The sequence below is a fragment of the Moschus berezovskii genome, chromosome 10 (genome assembly GCF_049115385.1).
Source record: "Moschus berezovskii isolate FMDL1 chromosome 10, NW_MosBer_1.0, whole genome shotgun sequence".
Taxonomy (NCBI): Eukaryota; Metazoa; Chordata; class Mammalia; order Artiodactyla; family Moschidae; genus Moschus; species Moschus berezovskii.
In genome coordinates, this window is record NC_142469.1 from 95,777,070 (window position 1) to 95,799,259 (window position 22,190).

General features: G+C 41.1%; 1 protein-coding gene across 2 annotated transcripts in view; it reads left to right on the forward strand.

Moving 5' to 3' along the window:
• Positions 1–572: 572 nt before the first annotated feature.
• ESR1 (estrogen receptor 1) overlaps positions 573–22,190 on the forward strand; it is a 404,881-nt gene continuing 383,263 nt past the window's right edge. Inside the window, exon 1 of one of the 2 annotated variants that reach the window (XM_055433434.2) lies at positions 573–709. The gene's annotated coding sequence lies outside the window, so the exon portion shown is untranslated. The remainder of the gene's footprint in view (positions 710–22,190) is intronic. The other variant, XM_055433435.2, reaches the window with a different exon arrangement.

Below are 22,190 nucleotides of genomic sequence, written 5' to 3' on the forward strand. Positions count from 1 at the left end.
ACCCCTCAAACTCTTAAATGGCTGTAGGAAAAGCCAGATGGATCATGGGACAATCAGATGGCAGAGGAACGGCTTCAGAGGCAGAGAGAAGCTAACCTCAGCAGGACACTGAAGTCAAGAACCTAACTGATCAGGGACCAGTAGTGCAGAGCTGTCGACCAACGCTGACTGAGAAAGTTACCAAAACGCTCACTGAACACGCATCCTCACTCCTGCTCTGAGCTGTCACAAAATTTATGTGCCCAGTGAATGCTTGATTATTATTTTTCCAACCCCAAATGCCTAGACTTTAACCTTTATTAGTAGTGAAGAGAAAGTGAGCTGGTATTCACACACAAAAAAAGGTTTCAAGCAGATTAACAGATGACTTGTACCCTTGTGAAATGTCTGTCTTGACCCAAGTGCTAGGACAGTGAGAATCAGGCCTCGTGTGGAGAAAGGCCACCCCCTCCTCTATTTTGTACAGAAGACTTTTCCACTCCTAGTCAAATGGTGGTGCTAGTTCTTCAGTTTTGAGTTTCTGCATTTCCTAATTTCATGGTCATAACAGCCTCTTGTCTACTGCCTCAGAACGGATTTCACCAAAACTGAAAATAAAGGCTCCATGCTCAGAAGTTCCTTAACGGACTCGAAAGGTTAATGTTCCTTTCCCTTGCCCTTCTGTAGCATAAGAAGACAGTCTTTCAGGGACATTCTTCACCTCAAGCAGGTACTCCTATTGCTTCTTCTCAGTATAGATGTATATATATATATATATACTTTTTTTCCTTTTTGTTATATGTGCTACTATTTACAAACGTGATGTAACTTTACAGCTTCCCTCTCCTGTGAAAAGATGTTCATTTTTCTCTTAATGCTCCAGGGATATTTTGCAAAGTTGCTGGCAAGTATTAGTATGACATTAAAATGTTAAGTCTAAACTTGGTACAGTGAAAATTCACTTTTCAAATAATATTCAGCTGAGTCAGAGGGCAACCCGACTACCCTTTTCTTAGCACTGCACTGACAGGCTGTCTGCTTGCTCCAGATAACGCCTGTTTATTTGATCCAGCTCTAGCTAGGAGGTTCTGGATTATCGAAATGTGGCAGAATTTCAAAAATTATTAATTGGACTGATCACGGGCTAGCACGAACACGCTACCTGTTTTCGTAATCTTTGGGTACCGTAACTTCTGTGAGTTGAAACTAAGCAATCTGAATAAGCCATTACTTGTTTCCTGAAGGCAGTCAAGTTTTCTGAAAAGCTACGCCATCTAGCAATCCAAAAGTCAGCCACCCTGTCTTTAAATTTCCCTGTGATTTCAGGGCAAGTTCTCTTGGGTCTTTCTGCCTCAGTTTGCTCCCCTGTGGAAAAAAACTCCTGGGCACTTTTTACAGTGGGTTGGTGTGTACCTAAGTGTCTCCCCACACCACAAACAGAGTGCTACTTAAATAATGATGTGGCAGTCACAAAAGACAGGGCAGCATACTTTCATTTTGGTTAGAGGCATGCCACATGTTTCAGAAAATGCACGTTATGTTCTAAGTTCTGTGCTGTATTAAGAGGGTAACCAGTCTTCGCTCTCCCAGACATGCCCGTGGTAGCCAACATGATTTTTTAAAAAAATCTTAATGTAAGGATTGAGCTTTATCAGGACTTGGGATCATGGCACTGATTTCTGTTCAAAGATGCCAGATTTTTATTGGCTTTCTGGGCCAGATATAACTGACTTGCAAAGTAACTCCATGCACAAGATTGCTGGGAAACTCACCTGGTTTTGAATATTATATATATACACACACACGTACATACATATATATATATATTTATCTCACATTTATGATGTACATATGGTATATTTATTAATGTTGAAAGTGAACTTATGAATATGAGATTACAGTGTTTGAATTTTATCTTAAAATACACTGAGAGGCAAAAGAAATGAAAGTAGATGAATACTTATGAGATGTAGGCTTCAGAACCTGTTTCTGCTCTATATAATCCTTTCTTATTTCTCCAAAGCAAATGTTTGCTCCAATTTTGTTTATATCCTATGAAGATTGCCCACTAGGTTTTAATGCATGTGACTATACTATTCCAGTGGTTAGATATGACACTGTACAGGGTATTAGGTTTCAAAGAAATTAGGAAGAAAAGTAACATAATTATTCGAGACAACAACATGGAGGGGAAAAAAAGCAAAAATTTTGAATATGAATGTAAGTGCCATATTTCCTAGCAGGATATTTTTTCTGAGACTCTTGGAGATATTTGTTTTGTTTTATGGCAATGACAGTCAAGGAAAGGGATTAAAGCTTATGTTCTCAAACTTGCAGCAAGAACGAAGTCAAACAACTATCTTTCATTTCAATTAACTCTGTACCTTTCATTCAGTTTAGGATTTAGAGATATTGACTCTCTTCCTTTCTGCTAACACCCACTCTCAACCTCTGTACAATGTAAATGTTTGCACTGCAGGTCTGCTAAACATTTTCATGTGGTTTTTTGTGGCTTCTCGCAGTATTTGTCCATATTCATTTAGTCCAGTCGATCAGGACAACCGCTGAGCCTCAGGGCCTGGTGCTTTGGCTTTAGTTTGCCCAAAACAGAGAACAGCACTGGTTCACGATTGCAGGTTGGCTACAAAGATTAGTAGGCAGGAATGAGAGCGACCCAGCTCTGAGTGGATCATCCATACTGGTTGTAAAATATTCATAGCATAAGTTTCTCCCAGAGTGGTTGAGAAATGGTCCTGCCCATTCATGTCCATCATGGCTGTGTCTCTGTCCTTAATCCCCCTGTGGAGTTCCCTGCACAGAGTGTAACAAAGTGCTAGTTTTAGAGGGAGGTACTTGTATGTGTTAGTTGCTCAGTCGTGTCCGACTCTTCGTGACCCCATGGACTGTAGCCCGCCAGGCTCCTCTGTCCATGGGATTCTACAGGCAAGAATAGCGGAGTGGACTGCCATACCCTTCTCCAGAGGATCTTCCCAAGGCAGGGACTGAACCCTGGTCTTCTGCACTGCAGGAAGATTCTTTACTGTTTGAGCCATAGGGAAGTCTTAGCAGGTGGTTTTTGATGAAGGTGATGGTGAGGAAGGTGATCTTGCCTTCTAGGCACCAATTCAGTTGACTTCCACTTGGATCATTCCCACTGGACCCTGAAAAAACCTTGCACATCAGTGAGTTTATGATTCTTTCTAAGGAGTGTAAATTTTTTTTTCTTCCTCACTCTCAAAGAGTCAGGATGCAGAGGCTTGCATTATCCCTGCCTGCATGCTAAGTCGCTTCAGTTGTGTCCGGCTCTGTGAGACTCTAAGGACCGTGGCCCACCAGGCTCCTCTGTCCATGGGATTCTCCAGTTAGGAATATTTGAGTGAGTTGCCATGCCTTTCCTCAGGGGATCTTCCTGGCCCAGGGATTGAACCCGAATCTCTTATATCTCCTGCATTGGCAGGCGAATTCTTTACCACTAGCGCCACCTAGGAAGATCCTTGCATTATCCATTTGCCACTAAAAATATGTTGCCGGAAAGCATCTGCTTCTGCTCAGGTCTTCCCTATCAGACTTCTCTGGTGAAGGTTCAGATATTCGGTAGCTTTGATTCAAACCCACAGGAGATGGCTGAGTCCAAGCCAGCACACCCATCACATTTTAGTGTGATTTAACCTCTGGCCTCAAATTCCTCATCTGCAAAGTAGGGATAATAGGAGTGGCCCCTGGATTTAATTGTGTGGAATAAATGAGATTAAACCACTCAAACCCTTTGTGGTCTTCACATGTTAGAAACTCCATAGGATGAAGTCATTTTTATTCTAAGCCTAGTTACACTGCCTGATAATAAATGTTGTTGGAATAAATGACTAGACCTCATGGTCGGTATCACAGCCACTAGGAGTTTGCATCCATTGGACCAAACAGGGAACTTGACCTGAAAAAAAAAAGAACAAAAGCTGTCAGCTGAGCCTGCCGTGGCTGCAATGCTGCTGTGTCTGTAATGAACATGAAGTATTGGAAGAGAAGGTGCAGAAATCCCTAACATCCTCCCCTCCATTATGACTTCTCCTTTGTGACCCTAAGGGTAGTTACATCCATTTGTGATAAGAGAATGGGCAAAGAAAATGGGCAAATTCTTGCTGAGACAAGTATGAATGAAATTGGTACAAATGCTTCCCATTCTTTTTGCTGTCAGGAGAAGTGTTCGGTTTGGTGGTTGGGCCAAGCCTGAGTCTGTACATGTGTACAGTTGTACCCTGATTTCTCATTCAACATGATGCCAGAGACCTGGGGTGATTTTACCCTCTGGCTCTATAACAAACATTTAGTGCCTACGAGGTGGTAGGAACAGCAATCATATTAGCATTTCCCTTTTAGGGAGCTGTGATTTTGTACCATGCTTTTTATAAGCGTGATCACATTTAATCCTTACAACCACCCCACATGGTAAACAACAGTATGGTTCCAGTTTTACAAATGAGTACACCAAGGCTTTGCAAACTTAGGTCACACGCACAATGTGAGGTGTCTTTACAAAGGACAGTTCTAAGTCTTGAAGATAGGCTTCTCTGTTTCCCAAGCCCACGCTTCCAGCCATTCCTTGATAGGACATTCATCTCTAAAGTTTTGGATCCATATGATCCTTGCCTAGGAGATCTAACCAGTCTATCCTAAAGGCAATCAGTCCTGAATGTTCATTGGAAGGACTGATGTTGAAGCTGAAACTCCAATACTTTGGCCACCTGATGCGAAGAGCTGACTCATTTGAAAAGACCCTGATGCTGGGAAAGATTGAGGGCAGGAGGAGAAGGGGATGACAGAGGATGAGATGGTTGGATGGCATTACCAACTCAATGGACATGAGTCTGAGTAAACTCTGAAAGTTAGTGATGGACAGGGAGGCCTGGAGTGCTACAGTCCATGGGGTCACAAAGAGTCAGACATGACTGAGTGACTGAACTGAACTGAATTGATCCCTGCCTTGGAGAAGCAAGCTGAGCCTCTAGGCTGATAAGAGATAAGAGCATACACCCTCAGGGTCTCAGTATCTTCATCTGTAAACTGGGAATAATGATATCTGACTCATAGAAGCTTTACGGCTATTCATGGGGATTACATTGAATAATGTAAGCAAAAGAACTTTGTAAAAAGTTCAGCTTTTTGAGACATAAGTGTTGGATTCAGAATGTATAAATAATGATTTAGTTACATGTCACCACGTGAGTGAGAGTGGCCCTGGTGTGATGCTATGAAATGGGGATGAAAGGTGTGTTCATTTGTGCTCTAAAGACCTGAGAGTGTTGTGCAGTGGTGGAAGTGTGGGCGGAGAGGCTTGGGGCACCCCCTCACCACCACCCCACCCCCACCGCCCCGGGGCAGGTGGGAAAGGTTGTAAGTAGGGCAGGCAGAGGGGTGGGGCTTTGGTGGGATAGAGGCAGACAGGCTGGGAGTCAGTCTGTTCCCTCTCTGTAATCTTGTCCCTGGGGCATCTCCGTAGTCCTTGGGATGCTCTCTGATGTGTCTGAGAAGACAAGTGGCCAGGAGCTGCCTTTGCAGTTCTGTTGTAAAAAACCACAAACACTGGTTCAGCTGCACACCTGGTGCTTCATTTTACCAACCCCGGCCATCAGGAGCTTCGACTGGCTTCTCTCTTCTATTTATAGTCATAGCAACTCTCAGTTCTTTGAGGTTTCCTGCTAAGAATGAATGCAGACGGAGAGGCACAGTCTTCCAGCTTCGTTTTCTCACTACCCTGAAGACAACACACAGCCCCGGGTGGGAACTGACAGTTATGAGGGGGAAGAGACAGGCCCCGACAAAAGGACAACCTAGGGAAATGGACAAGTCTATGCATCACGGCCCCTGGTCTGGGTCCCTGCCCTTTGCTGGGACAGTAGGTTGCCCCTGGGGTTTTGGCATTTCTTTTTCCTTGGATCCCATCAAACTGTTCTCTGATCAAATAACCAGCAGCTGAGCTCTCTAAACATGCTTATTTCCCCTAGATTGGTTCAGAAGACCTGAAAGCCTTTTTCCAAATGGATGAACTACATTTCTGAGACCCTTCTTCCTTCCCTCTGCTGTTCATAGAAATAGTCTCAGTGGGGTATTTCTTTTCAGAAGTTCAAAAAAGGCACAAAGAAATCCACAAGAAATTTTGAGTTTATCTCACAGAAAGCTGTCTTTTATACTCTCTTTACTACTTTTGGGGCTTCCCTGGTGGCTGAGATGGTAAAGAATCTGCCTGCAGTGCAGGAGACCTGGGTTTGATCCCTGGGTCGGAAAGATCCCCTGGAGAAGGGAATGGCTACCCACTCCAGTATTCTTGCCTGGAGAATCCCATGGACAGGGGAGTTTGGTGGGCTACAGTCCATGGGGTTGCAAGGAGTCGGACACGACTGAACGACTAACATACACTTACTATAGCCAATCATCTGTCAGCATTCCTTTCCTTAAAACCATGTACTGTAACAGAGATGATCACATCATACATGATAATCCATTTGACTATATTTCACCTTAAAACTATGTGACAAATATAGATTTCTTTGAAATTCTGAAAATTCTTCTTACATCATTTTTGTTTTTTTGCTTATTTTTGTTTCTACAGTCACCAAGTGAAACTGGTGCCACTCAAGACAAAAGGACATTCACTGCTGCCTCTGTACCTTTTTAGCAAGAAACACAAAGCCCTTCCCCAAAGCCTCTACCCCTGCCCTGCCCCCAGGCTTCCCTGCATCAAATTTTACTAAAGGATATTTAGAGATTACTTAGAATCCAATATAGTTCAATTTGACACATGCTGTTCAGTTTTTTTTTTCCTGATTTTATTTAAAGAATGAGTAATATTTACAAAGGCCCTGCTGTGGTTTATTAACGTCTGTCCAGAGTCTCTGCTCCCAACCAGACTGAAAGTGTCTCAAGTGCAATGACGGGCTTTGTGCCCGCCTCACTCTAGCACCAAGGGGGTACTGGGATGCACTGGGTGTTGTTGTTGTTTAGTCACTCAATCGTGTCCAACTCTTTGCTACCCTGTGGATGGTGGCCTGCCAGGCTTCTCTGTCCAGGGGGATTCTCCAGGCAAGAATACCAGAGTGGGTTGCCATTTCCTTCTCTGGGGGATCTTCCCAGTCCAGGGATCCAACCTGCATCTTCTGCATTGGCAAGCAGATTCTTTACCACTGAGTCACTTGGGAAGCCCTGCATTGGGTGTTGGGGACATAATTGTGTGTGATAGAGCCTGACCTTTTCCTCGATCCTAGGACATTCACTATCAGTTACGGTCACTAAGGCCATATATATGATTATTACACAATGACCATCATGTCACATGTTATAATATGGCAAAGGAGAATGTGATGAGTGCTTCATGGAAAGTCAACATGTGGTGTGGGAGCAAAGAAGGGAATCTATTTCTGGGGGAGGGGTGGTGGGAAGGAGGGGTGGAGAGGGAGGAGATGGTTAGGGATGGTTTCACATAGGAAGTAACATTTGCCCATGGCCTTAATGGATGGGTAATGTTTACACAGGAAGATTTAAGGAAAGACAGGAGCATAAGTAAAGGCATGGGGATAAAGGATTTGAGGACTCATTAGCCAGCTTGTGGGAACATGGGTGAGAAGGGTGCAGGGGAGTGGTGTGAGATTATTTTGTAATTGAGAGGTAATTGTCAGACTTCTGGACTGATGGTGTAGACACTCTAGAGTAGGGTTGGAATGAAATGAAAACTTAACCTTAGGAAAATGCTGTGTAAATTGTAATTCTCAGATGAAGACTGAGCTTGTCACTTTGGAGGTGATTAAACTAGTTCAAGAGCACTGCTGCTGCTAAGTCACTTCAGTCACATCCGACTCTGTGCGACCCCATAGATGGTAGCCCACCAGTCTCCCCCGTCTTTGGGATTCTCCAAGAACACTGGAGTGGGTTGCCATTTCCTTCTCCAATGCATGAAAGTGAAAAGTGAAAGTGAAGTCACTCAGTCGTGTCTGACTCTTAGCAACCCCACGGACTGCAGCCCACCAGGCTCCTCCGCCCATGGGATTTTCCAGGCAAGAGTACTGGAGTGGGTTGCCAGTTCAAGAGAAAGTGAAAAGTGAAAGTTAGAGTCACTCAGTCGTGCCTGACTCTTTGTGATTCCATGGACTGTATGGCCCATGGAATTCTCTAGGCCAGAACACTGGAGTGGGTAGCCTTTCCCTTCTTCAGGGTATCTTCCCAACCCAGGGATCGAATCCAGGTCTCCTGCATTGCAGGCAGATTCTTTACCAGTTGAGCCACAAGGGAAGCCCAAGAATATTGGAGTGGGTAGCCTATCCCTTCTCCAGGGGATCCTCCCAACCCAGGAATTGAACCGGTGTCTCCTGCATTGTAGGTGGTTTCTTTACCAGGGAAGCACCAGTTTAAGAGAGGTGTGATACAATTTAAAAAATCTTGATTGTTTATGGTTGTAAAGAATATTTTTGTTCCCAAAATGACTAGCAGAAAAAGAAGTAGGTTAGGATTCAGAAGATATAACTCTGCCACTGATGTGCTGAATAATCTCAGCAAACAACTTGCATGCTCAGGGCTCTGTTTTCCCAACTGTAAAATAGGCATAATAACTACCAAACACTGATTAAAGATGTTCCTAGTGATACAATGAAGATTAAGTGACAGAACTTGAAAAGTTATATATATGTGTTACTCATATATGTGTAAAATGCTATTAACTTGGAATATTTTCTAGTAAAATTATTTTATTTAAACAAAATGTAGATTTAGAAGAGTTCATATTTCTGTTAGATTATATTAAGGTTGTTTTAATTTGTTTGTAGTTATTAAATAGGTACTTTGTACTAGGTGCTGAATAGTCTTTTAAAAAATATTTTATTGTGGTAAGAACCCTTAAAATGAGCTCTATATTTTAACGAATGGAAGGAAGTCCAAAAGGGAGGGGTGTATGTATATATATGGCTGATTTACTTTGCTGACAGTAGAAACTAACACAATGTTGTAAAGCAACTCTACTCCAAAAGAAATTGATTAGCCATACATACACATGTATCCATACATATGGCTGAATCCCTTCACTGTTCACCTGGAACCATCACAGCATGGTTAATTGGCTATACCCCAATACAAAACAAAAAGTTAAAAAATTAATTAAAAAACATTGTTGTTAACTATAGATGTTGTTCAATAGATCCCTCAGTTCAGTTCAGTTCAGTAGCTCAGTCGTGTCTCTTGCGACCCCATGAATCACAGCACGCCAGGCCTTCCTGTCCATCACCAACTCCCGGAGTCCACCCAAACCCATGTCCATTGAGTCGGTGATGCCATCCAACCATCTCATCCTCTGTCGTCCCCTTCTCCTCCTGCCCTCAATCTTTCCCAGCATCAGGGTCTTTTCCAATGAGTCAGCTCTTCACATCAGGTAGCCAAAGTATTGGAGTTTCAGCTTCAACATCAGTCCTTCCAATGAACACCCAGGATTGGGATGGACCGGTTGGATCTCCTTGCAGTCCAAGGAACTCTCAAGAGTCTTCTCCAACACCACAGTTCAAAAGTATCAATTCTTTGGTGCTCAGCTTTCTTTATAGTCCAATTCTCACACCCATACATGACCACTGGAAAAACCGTAGCCTTGACTAGACGGACCTTTGTCAGCAAAGTAATGTCTCTGCTTTTTAATTTGCTGTCTAGGTTGGTCATAACTTTCCTCCCAAGGAGTAAAGTGTCTTTAAATTTCATGGCTGCAGTCACCATCTGCAGTGATTTTGGAGCCCAGATAAATAAAGTCAGCCAATAGATCTCTAGAGCTTATTTAAGAGACACATGTACTCCAATGTTCATCGCAGCACTGTTTATAATAGCCAGGACATGGAAGCAACCTAGATATCCATCTGCAGATGAATGGATAAGAAAGCTGTGGTACATATACACAATGGAGTATTACTCAGCCATTAAAAAGAATACATTTGAATCAGTTCTAATGAGGTAGATGAAACTGGAGCCTATTATACAGAGTGAAGTAAGCCAGAAAGAAAAACACCAATACAGGATATTAACGCATACATATGGAATTTAGAAAGATGGTAACGATAACCCTGTATGTGAGACAGCAAAAGAGACACAGATGTATAGAACAGTCTTTTGGACCCTGTGGGAGAGGGCGAGGGTGGGATGATTTGGGAGAATGGCATTGAAACATGTATATTATCATATGTGAAATGAATCGCCAGTCCAGGTTTGATGCATGATACAGAATGCTCGGGGCTGGTGCACTGGGATGACCCAGAGGAATGGAATGCGGAGGGAGGTGGGAGGGGGGTTCAAGATGGGGAACACATGTACACCCGGGGCAGATTCATGTCAATGTATGGCAAAACCAATACAATATTATGAAGTAATTAGCCTCCAATTAAAATAAATAAATTAAAAAAAATAGATAAAATATCTTAATGATATATAAAAAAAGTAAACCATTAAGTATTTACCAACTGTTCATTGAAAGTTAAGAAATTTTGATAGACTTTTCTAAGACCACTTTCAAATAAAATTTATATTTATAAAGATAAAAAAATAATAGAGCTTATTTAATTGAAACTTTATGTCTATTGATTAATAACCCATTTCCTCCTCTCTCAAGCCTCTGGTAACCACCATGCCCGTCTTTAATTTTATTAATTTGACTATTTAAGATATCTCATATAATTGGAATCATGCAGTACTTATGTTTCTGTGACTGGCTTATTTCCTATAGCATAATGTCCTTCTGGTCCATCCATATTGTCACATACTAAAAAATTTACTCTTTTTAAGACTGAATAGTATTCCATATGCATATATACCACATTTGCTTAATCAGTTTATCTCTGGATACACATTCAGGTTGTCTTCACACTGAACAAACTACTTTGAATAGTGTTGCAATGAACATGGGAGTGCTAATATCTCTTCCAGATCTTGATTTCAATTCTTTTGGATGTACACCCAGGCTGGGTCATCTGGTAGTTTTATTTTTAAATTTGAAGAACTTCCTACTGTTTTTCCATAGCAGTTGAACCTGTTTTGCGTTCCTACCAACAGTATGCAAGCGTTCCAACTTCTCCACATTCTCACCAGTACTTGTCTTTATAATAATAGCCATTCTGACGGTGTAAATGATATTTCATTGTGGTTTTGATTTGCATTTCTCTGTTGATTAGTGATGATGAGCACTGTTTCATGTATCCATTGGCCATATATTTATCTTTGGAGAAACATTTATTCAAGTTCTTAGCCCTTTGAAAATTGGATTATTTGTATTTCTGATACTAAGTTGTATGAGTTGCCTACATATTTTGTAAACTAACTCTTTTCAGCTATATGGCTTGCAAATATTTTCTTTCATTCTGTAGGTTGTCTTTTCACTTTGTTGAATATTTTCTGTGCAGATGCTTTTTAGTTTGATGTGGTTCCACTTGTTTATTTTGCTTTTTGTTGCCTGTGCTCTTGGTGTCATATGTGTTAAATCATTGGCAAGATCAATGTCATGAAGCTTTCCCCCTTTTCTTCTAGGAGTTTTACAGTTTTGAGTCTTACGTTTAAGTCTTCAATCCATTTTGAGTTGATTTTTGTATACTGTGTAAGTTAGTATTCAGTGTCACTGTTTTTCGAGTAGAATCCAATTTTCCCAATACCATTTATTGAAGAGACAAAACACAATACAGTACATCATTGTGTACTCTCGCCACCTTGTTGAACTATGTAAATGTAAATTTATTTAGAACTCTCCTATTCTGTTGGTCCATATATCTGTCTTTATACCAGTACAATACTGTTTTGATTGCTGTAGCTTGATAATATATTTTTTGAAACCAGAAAGTGTTATGCCTCCTGCTTTGTTTGAACAAGTTCCAATTTTGAGGTTCCATTTCCCTCATCAATTAAACGAAGGCATTGGATGAGGGGTGCCCTGTGCACCCTGTTGCTATACCACTTTATGATTCTATCACTCTTGCCCTCAGCAATCTCCACTTAGAACAGTGAATTGAGATACTTATATAAATAAAAGCACAATCAAACCCATGGACATCTACACTGGGATTAAAAGACATGTCATCATTCTATTGACTTAGGCCTCTCATCAGACAAAGAAGACTGATATTTCTTGCAGCTGCCTGACATGCTTTGTGCTTATGGATCCTGTGATTTGAGGATAAAGGGAAGGAGTCAGAGTGTGCTGTTCTGAGTCAGATACGACTGAGCAGCTTCACTTTCACTTTTCATTTTCATGCATTGGAGAAGGAAATGGCAACCCACTCCAGTGTTCTTGCCTGGAGAATCCCAGGGACGGTGGAGCCTGGTGGGCTGCCGTCTATGGGGTCACACAGAGTTGGACAGGACTGAAGCGACTTAGCAGCAGCAGCAGCAAGGAGAAATAAAAGGCAAGGATACCAATGGAAAAAAAAAGAAAAGGCAAAGACTTATTGGGGGTTGGGAGTTGGGGGGGAAGGCCAAGCACACTAAATAAATTAATTTCAGTTACAATAAATCTCAAGTGATAATACTCCACTCCTGAGGATGCTCTCTGGTGGGCAATGTTGGGGCATTTTATTTTAAGCATAAAAGTACAGGGACAGGGTGACATCATAACATTCAGCATGAGGAACATTGCTCACTTTGGTCTGTGGGTCTACCCCTCCAGATTATTTAGGCTTCACAAATCAAGCCAAGAGGTATTTCCAAATCTAGTTTGTGAGGGAAAGGTTTCATAGAAGAATGTTGTTTTCTAGGAAATGAGAAAGCAGAAAGCAAAGGTCTCCTGCTTACTATGGCATTCATGTTGCATAAGCAATATTAATAGAGTTGAGTATTAATCATTCAGAGCAGCTCACAAATTATCTATGTTCAGACTACACAGGGCCCTTGCTTCACTTTCTTCTCACCATCTGGAGTCTGTCCATTTGACTCCTCCCTCAGCACTTGGAAGAGAAGTGAAACTGAAGAGCGCCAGTTTTCTACTTGTTAACAGCCATGGTAAAAAGTTCAGTAGGGGAAGGGATTTATACTGTTAAGCCGAAGCAAGTTTTTGGATTGCTTAAGGCTCCAATTTGTTGATGGGATTTCTAGAATTCACCAACACTGATATTTGAGAATTGAGTACTCTAGACAAGTTTGTAGATTTACGAAAGTGTAATTAACAAGGGCTGTCCTTAAATTTCTTATCCAGCTCTTCAGTTCTAAATTTATTGCCAATTTTGTTTATCAGACTTATTCTCAGAGGAGTGGTATTTGCTGTGGCCACAAGGAAACATCTGTGAGCTTAAACCTTAGAGGCAGATAGCCAGTTAGAACATTTGGCATTTAAGGCTTAGATTGCAGAAGAGAAAAATTAATCAAGGAAACCCTTAAAAATATTGAGAAGGCAACTTAAAAAAAAGTCTTATCACTGATGAACTGAAGTACTGAGTTCATGTTAATTAAGAAATGTCAGGATTTATAATGAATCAATGAGGAGTGTCATATTATGGCAAGGTTGGAAGTTGATGTCAATCTCTGTTGCTGGGATTTATGGTAGATTATATAATGGAATCCTGAGCTCTGTGAGATCAAAGGAAAATGCTGGCTCTTTCTTCATCCATTCTCTTAGGTCAAGCCTACCCAGCAAGAAGCCAAGTTGAGAGTTGAGCAATTATCTGAAGTGGGCAGTAAAGACGGCCAAAACCAGATAATGCATAACCAGAAAGTCACCGTGGAGGGAAAATGTGGACTGGAAATAGAAGGGAAGGGGTCAAATGTCAAGCAGTTTGGTCAGTGTCCACGGTCCAAAGTCACTGGGGAACAGCCAATTCCTGGCTTCGTGTAATTATCTAGAATGAGTATAAAGACTAGAGTTAAAAAGAAGATGAATTCATTACCAAGGTTGTTGTATATTTGTGCAAAATTTCTCTGTATCTGTATTACTATCTCTGACATGTCAATTTCCGAGTATTTCCAGGGATTTTACTATTTTAGATTAGTATGTCGAGGTGACTGAGGAAGCCCATGCACTCATATTGTCTTACATGGAGAACAAATTTTAGATTAATTGAACATTATATTTAATTAACCTTTTCTACCTACAGCATAGGCTTACGGATTTTCCATTGAAAACTTTTGATTCTCTCTTACCTTTATCATTTCCTTATGTGGTAATTTCTGTATCTCCTTGATGTTCATAGAATTTATCAAGGAATTGTACAAACCCACTGGAATAGGGTTTGCATTATCTTTGGTTAAAAGACAAAAAATAAAACTACCAAAGTCTTAGATCAGTGTCATTTTTTTCTTCTATTTGAAATGGAAACCATAAACTACTTACTCTGAGCAGATGCTTCCTAGACCTAAAATATAGTTGTCATTCCTTGACCCCTATAAATCTGTCATTGTGTACCTGTTAATCTTGAAAACTCCTTAATTCAGCATTAAACTTTCCATTTGTTGTTTTTTTATTGAGAAAAAGTTCATAAATTAGATTCCCTGCTGCTTAGAATTAAGAAAAAACACAGTCAGGCTAGTATTACAGAGAGAAAAACAGTTAAGAAGTTAATATTTTTTCACTGTATCATGTCTTGTACTTTGAAAGCCATTGTATACAGCATTTTGAAAAAAAAAAAACAAACCCAAAAAATAACCCAGGGCCTTTTTTCAATAGCTCAGGCTGATGTTTGAAATTCACAGTGAAAATTGCCCATGGAATATTCTTGAAGTACTGCTAGGGAGACCATTGGAATACCTTATATAAAGTAAAAATTCAAGAAGAATTTTGCATGAAGTAAGGATTAAGAAAGTTGTTTTGTAAATAATATGAAAATGTGTATTAAGTGGCATTGTTAAATTTCTCACTTACTCTGTAGTGACTGCTTTTATTGTCATAGAGCAATGTCGGAATCTCTGTGATAAACCCATACAAAACAGCCACAGCAGGTTCAAGTCTGGTTCTGAACTCATGTTTGGAGATGCTGAGCGCCAGCACTTTTTGCTCTAATAGCAAAATTGATCTACAAAAACAAAACTCATCTTATGGACCTGAGTTGGTAGGGTGGGTGGTGGTCTATGAACTTCACGTGATTGCTTGCTAATGGCATGCATGGCAAATATCTTATGCCTTCCTTAGCTTTGTAAAAGAATATGATCAGGGAGTCATGGGCAGATGTGAGAGCTGGACCATAAAGAAGGCTGAGCACCGAAGAATTGATACTTTCGAACTGTGGTGTTGGAGAAGACTCTTGACAGCCCCTTGAACAGCAAGGAGATTAAACCAGTCAATCCTAAAAGAACCACCCCTGAATATTCACTGAAGCTGAAGCTCCAACATTTTGGCCACCTGATGTGAAGAGCCAACTCACTGGAAAGAACCTGATGCTGGGAAAGATTGAAGGCAGGAGGAGAAGGGGATGACAGAGGACAAGAGATGGTTGGATGGCACAACTGACGTTTGAGCAAGCTCTAGGAGTTGGTGATGGACAGGGAAGCCTGGCATGCTGCACTGCAGTCCTTGGGGTCTCAAAGAGTCAGACACGACTGAGCAACTGAACAACAAAAATGATCAGGAAATTTTGAGCTGAACAGTCATGTGAAACATTGATTCACCAAAACTCATTGATAAGTGAGACTGCTTTGATCTTCAACCACCTTGTTTAACTTATGCAAATAATCAAATCAGTTTTAATTATGAAAATCTCTAGAAACCACCCACACAAGCCTTTCCCTCCCTGTTAAAAACAAAATGAGCAAGCAAACTAGGAGACTTAAGCATACAAACTTCTCATTGTCTAGGGTTGTAGCACCACATCTTAGGAAGCTCTTTTTGAGAAAGGATGTAGACATTAATCTGGATTTGGAATCACCACTGAGACATATGTGAGTATTTTAGTTTGCTTTTTTCTCTCTCCTGTCTTCTTCTGTGAATATGTTAGACCTAATTCAGCCATTCGGTTTGGAGAAGGGTTCTTCGTTTAGTTTCTTTGATTATCAAATGTGTTTTGCTAGGGGTGGAGCAGTAACTGATCAGGGAAACTGATCAGTTTCATCAGCAGAAAAACATCAGCACAAACTGATGTGCTTCTTGAGACCGGGTTCAGGATACAGTCTATAAGCTGCATCCTCTGTATGCACTGTGTGGTCAGTTTCTTTATGTGTGATCAGGGATGTTAACCAATGTATCTACAATGCTCAGCGGTCCGCTTTACATACAGAAAGCCCAAACTTTTTTTTTTTTAAAGCTCTTTTATTTTATTCTTTTCCCCCTCAGAGCTCTACCATAGCTACTAGTTAAGTAAGAACATTTCCTGATTTGAATTTCACAACCTCCTTTTTCTTCTGCCATGTATATTGTGCTAATAGGAAGCAAAATGTGCGTGTGCTTAAATGTTTTATTGAAGTATAAAATATTTATGACTTTGTGTTGTTTCAGGTGTATAGAAGTGATCAGTTATACATGCAAATATATACATAGAAATATATATATGCACATATATATATATATTCTTTTTCAGATTCTTTTCCCTTACAGGTTATTACAAAATATTTGAGTTTAGTTCCCTGTGTTTTGCAGTAGGTCCTCGTTGATTATCTATTTTATATATAGTGGTGTGTATATGATACTCTGAAACTCCTAATTTATCCTATACCCTTTCCCCGTTGGTAACCATAGTTTCCTTTTCCATGTCAGTGTGTGTTTAACTTAACCCTAAAATAGGAGAACATCTTCCAAATATAAACTTTATTTATTCAATTACCTACCTCAAAATAGAGGCATGACTCTTATATTCTCAGTCATTAAGAATCCTTTCTACTGAATTCAGTTATTCAAAGTGTCAATTGGCAGGTTCATAAGGGGAAACAAAGCTGATATTAAGTGGACAAGTAACCATTTCACTTTATTTGTGATCACCAAGTAATCACATTGTTTTTTATTTAAAATTTAAAAGAGAAACTAACTGGCTTTCCAACCGAGTCCTCATTTTTTCCATGGAACGTTTCTAAACTAGTTAGCAAATCTCTCAAAAAGCTGTGCATATATTACAGTGAAAGTACAAATTGTCACCATTGCCTGGAAGCCAATCTGAAAGGCTATTTATTTAGCAGTTTGTGAATCCAGTTCAGTTCAGTTCAGTCGCTCAGTCAAATCTGACTCTTTGCGACCCCATGGACTGCAGCACACCAGGCCTCCCTGTCAATCACCAACTCCCAGAGTTTACTCAAACTCATATCCTTTGAGTTGGTGATGCCATCCAACCATCTCATCCTCTGTCATCCCCTTCTCCTCTCACCTTCAATCTTTCCCAGCATCAGGGTCTTTTCAAATGAGTGAGTTCTTCACATCAGGTGGCCAAAGTATTGGAGTTTCAGCTTCACATCAGTCCTTCCAATGAATATTCAGGACTGATCTCCTTTAGGATGGACTGGTTGGATCTCCTTGCAGTCCAAGGGACTCTCAAGAGTCTTCTCCAAAACCACAGTTCAAAAGCATCAATTCTTTGGCACTCAGCTTTCTTTATAGTCCAACTCTCACATCCATACATGACTACTAGAAAAACCATAGCCTTGACTAGATGGACCTTTGTTGGCAAAATAATGTCTCTGCTTTTTAATATGCTGTCTAGGTTGGTCATAACTTTCCTTCCAAGGAGTAAACGTCTTTTAATCTCATGACTGCAGTCACCATCTGCAGTGATTTTGGAGCCCTCCAAAATAAGGTCTGTCACTGTTTCCCCATCTATTTGCCATGAAGTGATGGGACCAGATGCCATGATCTTAGTTTTCTGAATGTTGAGCTTTAAGCCAGCTTTTTCACTCTCCTCTTTCACTTTCATCAAGAGGCTGTTTAGTTCTTCTTCACTTTCTGCCATAAGGGTGGTGTCATCTGCATATCTGAGGTTATTGATATTTCTCCCAGCAATCTTGATTCCAGCTTGTGCTTCCTCCAGCCCAGCATTTCTCATGATGTACTTTGCATATATGTTAAATAAGCAGGGTGACAATACCCAGCCTTGACATACTCCTTTCCCTATTTGGAACAAGTCTGTTGTTCCATGTCCAGTTGTAACTGTTGCTTCCTGACCTGCATACAGATTTCTCAAGAGAAAGGTCAGATGGTCTGGTCTTTCCATCTCTTTCAGAATTTTCCACAGTTTGTGGTGATCCACACAGTCAAAGGCTTTGGCATAGTCAATAAAGCAGAAATAGATGTTTTTCTGGAAGTCGAATCCAGTCCTAGCATGTGATATAAAAGATTAAAAGCTCCTTAGGTCTGTAAATACCATGCTCTCCTTCAAAATGTTTAAAACCACAGGAAGTCTGAGTCAATGGAGTAATACTGGAAGGTTTATTTTTATGGAACCTGCCCAAATTATAAGAGAGGGCAGTGGGTAGGACCCAGGTCTGTCTGCAAGTCAGCTAGAGATTCCAGTGGAGTAAACCCTGATTTCTCTAAGGATCAAACTGGCATATACTACCCAGTGAGGTCACTTCTTCATTGTAGAACTGGCCTGCTTTAATGAAGTATTTCAGGAAAATTTTCCATTGGGCCGGCTGTATAGGAAACAAAGGTTTCTGGGTGAAGACTTTATTTCGTGACTAACCAAAATGTTAATATCACCAATGCCAGCCTTGGCCACTGTCCTCTGAAGTGCAGTGGGACTGGCCAGGCCAGTCTTCCGAGAGTGGGGGTGCATGGAACCTGCCGAGCCTCTCTGCAAGGGCCTGGCTGTTTAGCTGCTGCTGCTCAGACACTCAGTTGTGTCGACTCTCTGCGACCCCATGGACTGTAGCTCTCCAGGCTCCTCTGTCCATAGAATTCTCCTGGCAAGAATAGTGGAATGCCATTTCCTCCTCCAGGGGATCTTTCGACCCAGGGATCAAACCTGAGTCTCCTGTGTTGCCTGCATTGGCAGGCAGATTCTTTACCACTAGCCCCACCTGGGAATTACATTGCCTATTTCAGTTCAGTTCAGTTCAGTTCAGTTGCTCAGTTGTGTCGGACTCTGCGACCCCATGAATCGCAGCACGCCAGGCCTCCCTGTCCATCACCAAGTCCCGGAGTTCACTCAAACTCATGTCCATCGAGTTGGTGATGCCATCCAGCCATCTCATCCTCTGTTGTCCCCTTCTCCTCCTGCCCCGAATCCCTCCCAGCATCAGAGTCTTTTCCAGTGAGTCAACTCTTTGCATGAGGTGGCCAAAGTATTGGAATTTCAGCTTTAGCATCAGTTCTTCCCATGAATATTCAGGACTGATCTCCTTTAGGAAGGACTGGTTGGATCTCCTTGCAGTCCAAGGGACTCTCAAGAGTCTTCTCCAGCACCACAGTTCAAAAGCATCAATTCTTCGGTGCTCAGCCTTCTTCACAGTCCAACTCTCACATCCATACATGACCACGGGAAAAAACCATAGCCTTGACTAGAAGGACCTTGGTTGGCAAAGTAATGTCTCTGCTTTTTAATATGCTATCTAGGTTGGTCATAACTTTCCTTCCAAGGAGTAAGCGTCTTTTAATTTCATGGCTGTAATCACCATCTGCAGTGATTTTGGAGCCGAAAAAAATAAAGTCTGACACTGTTTCCCCATCTATTTGCCATGAAATGATGGGACCAGATGCCATGATCTTCGTTTTCTGAATGTTGAGCTTTAAGCCAATTTTTTCACTCTCCTCTTTCACTTTCATCAAGAGGCTTTTTAGTTCCTCTTCATTGCCTATTTAGAAGCCCTGAAAAATCTCCTCTGGCTTTGGAATTCTAAACAGCTATAGTTCTAATCCTGTACTAAGAGTCTATGAAGGAACTCTCATGTGAATCAGAGAACTGAGAACAGGACGGACTGCTGGAGCCTCTCACTTCCAACGAGACAGTGCTCATAGCTACTTGCCAGCCTGGTGCAGACATCTAGTTTGGAGAACAAGGAGGTAGACAATGAGGAGGAAGAAATAAAAAGGTTTTTAACCGAAAAATGAATCCTCTACTCAGCTGGGACTGAAGAAAGTAGAGTTAATGCAAACCATTGGGTATTTGGTTCCTAAACAATTTTCAAGGCTATTACTCCTCTGCCTCCCATAATTTTCCAGGGCTTCCCTGGTGGCTCAGATGGTAAAGAATGTGCCCATGATGCAGAAGACCTGGGTTCAATCCCTGGGTCAGGAAGATCCCCTGGAGAAGAGAATGGCAACCCACTCCAGTATTCTTGCCTGGAGTACTCCACAGACAGAGGAGCCTGGAGAGCTACATTCCATGGGGTTGCAAAGAATTGGACACAACTTAGCAACTAACACACACACACACACACACATTCCTTTCCTCAACTGTTGTGTTTCTATACACTTTTCAGCTTCGGAGTGGTCTTGAATTTCTCTTCACACTTTGAGGTCTTGGATCAGAAGCTGATTATCCTGAAAAAGTCCAAGATTGTGCCTTTGTTGGATCTATGAAAGAGGTCTGAACAAAACCACAGAGGTTCTAGAGGCCGTGAACCTGGGCTTTGTAATTCGTATATCTTGTGTCACTTGGGCAATAACACCAAAATCACTCCTCCCCAATTTTTACTGCCTTTCTAGTTGTAAACAATACAGAGCATCAGTGCTTCTCCCTCTCCCAAAGTTGTTTGGCTTTATGAACAGTAAATGTTGGTCTTGAAAGAATCTAAAGCCTAAAGAATAAAATGCATAAAATATGGTAGTAGGTTAGTGTAGTGCCCACACGTGGGGTTGTCTGCTGCTGTTATTTCTTTCATTTTCAGAAATTGTAAAATTTTCTTCCTTTATTTTTGGCTGTGCTGGGTCTTTGTTGCTGTGTGTGGGTTTTCTCTAGTTGCGGCGCTCCAACTTCTCATTGCAGTGGCCTCTCGTTGCCGACCACGGGCTCTAAGGCATATGGGCTTCAGTAGTTGTGGTGCTCAGGCTTGGATGCTCTACTGCATGTGGAGTCTTCCTGGACCAGAGACTGAATCCGTGTCCCCTGCATTGGCAGGCAAATTCCTAACCCCTGGACCACGAGGGAAGTCTTCTCTCTTTTTCTTAAAGATCCAACTCTCTAATTTAAATTATCAATTCTTTAAAGGCTTGTTTCCTTTATGATCTTCTTTGTTCATCCCTGGGGTCAGTCATCCAAGTAATAGTAATAGTGACAGTGACAGTAATATTACCTATTCATGGATTGGTCCCTTTTTCTGCCCATCATAGTGTTTGCACCTTACAGAGAATACCTTGCTTAGTCATTACAACATCTCTAGGAATGGGTATCATTACTCCCACTTTCTAGGGAGGGCTCACTCAGAAATCAAGTGATTTGCTGAGGATCATCCAGTTATTAACAAGACTTGAACTTAGAAAATTAACTCCAGATCTTGACCACTATAAACATGGATTTTCAGATGATGCTTGCAGGCAAAGTGCTTCATTACTGAAGGAAGTACAGAAGCAGTATTTTCAAAAGTCCCTTCCCTTAAGAACCTTATAATCCACTGAAATGAGGAGCTCAAATTCACACTGTGAAATATCTGTTTCCCTATTGCTTGGAACACATTCTTATGATTTCCTTTTTTTTTAAATACTATTTAGAACCTATCCACTCAAGTCAAGAGCTCTGAGGGTGAGCCTTTATAGGCTTTGGGCAGTGACTTTTCTAGTTTTCATCAACCATGAGTATGCTTTCCTGCCTGTAAATAACACTTAATGGAGTTGACTGATTATATCTGGGTCAATTTAACTTAGCAAAAAGACAATAGGCGTGGATTAGTTGACTGGTATCCTCATTTACCAAGTTCAGCTCCCATACTGACTTCTCTCTCATAAGTGAACATGTGTCATCAGACTTGATTTCTAAAGAGGTGAAGGGGGTCTTTGGTCCATAAACCACATCAAGTTTGCTTTGCTAAGTGAGTTTGAAGTAGGTTAATGGTAAACATTATTTTGGGGTCCCCTGGGCACATATGAATTAAAGATGGCAGGAGATTACTCAGATGCCTGTATGAAAACTGGCAAAAGGAAGGATAATCCAAAATTGGTAAATCACACATGAATAACCAAGAATTGAATGCGATATAACAATATGTGCTAATTTTCACTATCAAATAAGCTACCTTTATCCTCTCTTCACTCTCCATTTGGGTCAAATTACTTTTCTGCTCTATTTCCATCCTTACTGGTACCTATTTGCTATGATTTCTCCTGGTTTTGACTCCATCTTTTGGCTTTAATCTTGTCTCTAAGTAAATTGCAACCC